Source organism: Sus scrofa, chromosome 8, assembly GCF_000003025.6.
Source record: "Sus scrofa isolate TJ Tabasco breed Duroc chromosome 8, Sscrofa11.1, whole genome shotgun sequence".
Classification (NCBI taxonomy): Eukaryota; Metazoa; Chordata; class Mammalia; order Artiodactyla; family Suidae; genus Sus; species Sus scrofa.
Genome location: NC_010450.4, coordinates 84012526 through 84017263, shown reverse-complemented (window position 1 = coordinate 84017263; position 4738 = coordinate 84012526). Strand labels below are relative to the sequence as shown.

General features: G+C 39.8%; 1 pseudogene; it reads right to left on the bottom strand.

Annotated features, from left to right (window-relative positions):
- On the bottom strand, positions 1106 to 4277 carry LOC110262148 (annotated as a pseudogene).

Below are 4738 nucleotides of genomic sequence, written 5' to 3'. Positions count from 1 at the left end.
TCACACTGTGGGGCATGGCCATCAACTTCTGGCTTCTCTCAACCAAATCCATATATGTGAACATGGCATGGATTGTAAAGGCAGGGTCCACAGATGGATGGATACCTATCCTAATGTCCATCTCCTTTTAGAGTGACGGCTATTCTTCCCTTCTCATTTTTTTTTTTTTTGTCTTTTTGCCTTTTCTAGGGCCACTCCCGTGGCATATGGAGGTTCCCAGGCTAGAGGTCTAATCAGAGCTATAGCCGCTGGCCTACGCCAGAGCCACAGCAATATGGGATCCAAGCCACCTCTGCGACCTACACCACAGCTCATGGCAACACCGGATCCTTAACCCACCTGAGTGGGTTAAGGCCAGGGATGGAACCCGCAACCTCACGGTTCCTAGTCAGATTTTTTAACCATTGCACCACGACGGGAACTCCGTTTCCTTTTCATCTTCATCACTGTGAAGCAAGTCCAGCTCTCTGAGATAAGAAAAGAATTTCAGAACTGATGAAATAGATAAGGCATGAAAGTTGCCCAGCTTGAGGAAGAAATGAAAAAGGGAAAAGAAATTATCTCCCACATATCACCCCAGGACTAGGTATAAAAAGAGGAGTAATTAATTTTTAATGCATTGGAGTTCCTGCTCTGGCTCAGTGGGTTAAGAACCCGACATAGATGGAAGTTCCCATTGTGGCTCAGTGGCAAGGAGCCCAACTAGTATCCATGAGGATGCAGGTTCGATCCCTACCTCACTCAGTGGGTTAAGGATCTGTGTTGCTGTGAGCTGTGACGTAATTTGCAAATGTGGTTCAGATACCGCATTGCTATGGCCGTGGTACAGGCCGGTAGCTGTGGGTCCAATTTGACCCCTAGCCTGGGAACTTCCATATGCCGCAAGTGGGGCCCTAAAATAAAAATAAAATAAAATAAAATAAAGAAGACACCGGCATAGAGTCCCTGAAGATTTGGGTTCAATCCCTGTCCTTGCTCAGTGGATTAAGGATGCAGCATTGCCACAAGCTGCGTCATAGGTGGCAGATGCAGCTCAAGTCTGGTGTTGCTGTGGCTATGGTGTAGGCCTGCAATTGCAGCTCAGATTCGACCCCTAGCCCAGAACTTCATATGCCACAGGTGCAGCTGTAAAGAGGAAAAAAAAATTTTTAATGCATGCTTTCAATGTGTACTGCAGCAGGAATAACTTAGGTGCATTATATCATATATACCTCATAATAATGCAATGAGATAGAGGGGTCTCCTCATTTTGCTAATGAAAAAAAATCAGAAGATCAATTATGTTAATGATTTGCAAAAACATAATACCAGCTTTACATTTTGACTCTTAGATTAGAGTGTACGCTTCATGAAGGCATACATTTGTTTTGTTTACTGCTATATCCATAGAACCTAGATCTGGAATTTAAGAGAAGTTCTATACATACTTGGCAATGAATTAATAAGTGTATTGTCATGAATATTTCTTTACAGGAGAAAAAAATCAGGATCAACCACAAATCTTATTCTAACCTCTATCCTTCCCTAATCCACTTTTCCTTCCATATTTAAATGAAAACCAAGTCTTAGTTTATGCTTCACCTGCCTGATCGTAAAATTTACTACCAGTAGTAGGTGTAGACTACCAGTGTAGGTGTAGACAGCTGTGGTACAGATGGCGTCGTGTCCTCCAAAGTCCATGTTTCCTCTTCTGAATGAGGCATCATTGCTCAGAGGAGGTGGCTCAGCAGAGAGCTACCCTTCCCAAAACCTCCTTGCATCTTAGAGCATCCTTATAATTAGTTTTTTTTAATCAATAGCTTTTTATCGTATCTTAAAATATCACAAATGAGTCTGAGGAATCATCTGGCATCTTGTTGATTCTGGAGACAAACAACTCAGATCTCACTCATCAGCCTGATGAACTGTTCCTTTTTCAGAAACATAGATACCATCCAAAAATTTTCCAATATCCTTGTTCTCAGCTGTTGTGGCTTGCTGAATCAAAGCAGCCGAATTTGATACAAGTTCAATGTCATTTCCTTCAAGAATCAACTCATCTTTCTGGGCTGGAGATATTGAACAAGCAACCCCTGGCCTCATCTGAATGCTGTGAATGTATTTTTCACCCCCAAAATATTGGATTTCAACAAGAGAACCATCCTTCTGAATAAGGACGCTGATGGGGAAGTGAGCATACACAGACCTCATCTGTAACAGAAGCCGAAGCCCAGTGTTACATCCTTGATCGTGTTCTGTATATGACTACAAATAGTGTGAACAGCAGTCAGTTCCTTTCTATTTCCCCATCATTTGTCGACCCAGAGCTTCTTCTTTTTCTTTCCAAGGAGATTGAGTTCTACATTGATGTGGTCAAAGTCCCTCCTCAGAGTGCCTCTGGGGCTTCACAATAGCTGTGCATCCTTTTAGAGGGATGTTGACAATTTTCTGAAATGTCAACAGTCTGATTTCTGAGAATGGTCTTCATTCTCTCAGTAGATGCAGCAAGGAGAGCCAATTAGTGTTCAGTGATGGAATCTGAACAGAATTTGTTTCAGAGTTGGCTTTTTAAGTAGCACCTATGCCTTCTACATGCTTCCCTTTCCTCCAGCTCAGGGTGGCTAGAAGTTCTTAGGGTGGAGGACCCAAAAGGTGGAAGGAGTCGGGACCTCGGAATCACCATGTGGAGGAAATCACCCACTACCCCAGGTAGAACCCCAACATTTCAAATGAATGAAAAGAAACCTCTGTTAGATTAAGCCACTGCCAGTTTAGGGTGGGCTTCAATATCTGTGTTCCTTCTATTTGTAAATGGCCGAGTAACATTTCAGGTGACAAGAATTCGGTGGAGATCTTGACACAATCTTGCATTTTGGACTAGAAGAAATGTCAAAGATACTTTTTGTTTTTCTAATTGTTAATGTCTAGTTTCACAGTGCTCTTAAAAGAGGAATCTCCTAAAAGAAATCAATATGACTCTTTTGTCTTTGTGCTATGTGAAACTGGTCCCTAGTAGTCTGCTCAAAAAAGCCAAGTGAGAAAAGATTTGTGGGAAAGACTTTTACAGGTAGTAAGAAATCTCTAATCAGGCCAAACTGAGTCTTGTCTCCATGATATTACATCTTGTGCTCTCAGGGATCAAAGAACTTATGAGTGGCTTTCCCAGAAATGTGATTGAATTCACTGGACTCAGCTGTTTGCGATGCCCCCTGAAACTGGGCTGTCAGGTTAAATAGAGATATAGCGTAGTCATTGCTCTGCACAATTTGTTTCGCCTCTACTTCTGTTATAAACCTTGAAAAGGAGTGTTTTAATTTACTGATAGTCATGCCTTGCCTTTCATGGAAAGGAATTTTTACTTAATTTTGTGCCCGATTAAGTATGTCCATTGAGATTCTCTGTGTTCAGGTGTGGAGGGCTTTTTACAGGACAGCGGTGTTCTTGTCTCCTTATCAAGCTGTAGAGGAAGGCAGAAATATTTGTAATGCAACCCTGCTTCCTCTCTGTCATATCGCTCACACGAGGCTTAACCTTCACTTCCTCCCTGACTTGAAGCAGCAGCTAGTAAATAATTACACTTATCTACAGAGGATATCTGGTATAACATTGTTTCCCAGAACTGGGCAAAATTTTTTAATGCTGTTCTTTTATTAAGTAAGTAAACAAAATAAAGGAAGGAAGAAAGGATGGAAAGAAGCAGGTTAGAGAAGAATTGAACCAGAAGTACACTGATTTTGTCAGCCATGGGGTTCATCCGTCGTGATTATTACTTTGACAATACAGAAGACATATCACAACTGTTTTTCTAACAATATGAGTGGAAGAGACAAAGCTATTTTTAAAACGTCTAATTGACATAAAATACATACACTACAGTGTGTATTTATCTTAAGCATACACCTTGATGAATTTTTCACAAACTGAACAGACTTGTGAAACTAGCACCCAGACCAAAAACAAACATACCCAGCACCCTATAAACCCTCTCACGTTCCCTTCTAGTTGTAAGATTAATCACTATCCTGAATTCTAACAGCATAGGTTACTTTTCCTTCTTTTTGCAACTCATGCAGATGGAATCATACAGTGGGTACTTTTTTGTATGTGACATCTCTGCTGAATTTTTTTTTTTTTTTTTGGCAAGAGTTACTCTATTGTTGCCTATACCTGTAGATCATTCATTCTCAATGCTGTATAAAATTCCATTGAGTAAATATGTCACAATTTATTTATACATTCTGCTGCTGATAGACATCTGGATAATATCCAGTTTGGTTTGAGGCTATTGCACATAGCATTGCTATGAACATTCCAGTTAAGACTTTTGGCAAATTCAAGTATGTATTTTTGATATATATATATATATATATATATATATATATATGCAGAGAGAGAGAGAGAGAGAGAGGAGCTGCTAAACAATTTTACAAGGTGGTATTTAAAGATTTGAGTTGCTTCTATTTTTGCCAATGTTTGGAATTTTATGTCTTTATTATTTTAGTCAGTCTGTTGTGTGTTTAATGGTATTATAATAATTTGTATTTTCTTGGTTATGAATGAACCAAGTATATTTGAGTGTATTTTCTGTATTGAATGACCACTTCGATATCCTCTTTATGAAATACCCGTTAGAGTCTTTTAACCCACATCGCCACCGAGTTGTCTGCATCTTTCTTGTTGATTTGTAAGAGTTCTTTATGCGCTTTAGATAATTATCTTTTCCTACCCTATGGATTGCCATTTTATTCTCTTAATGTTG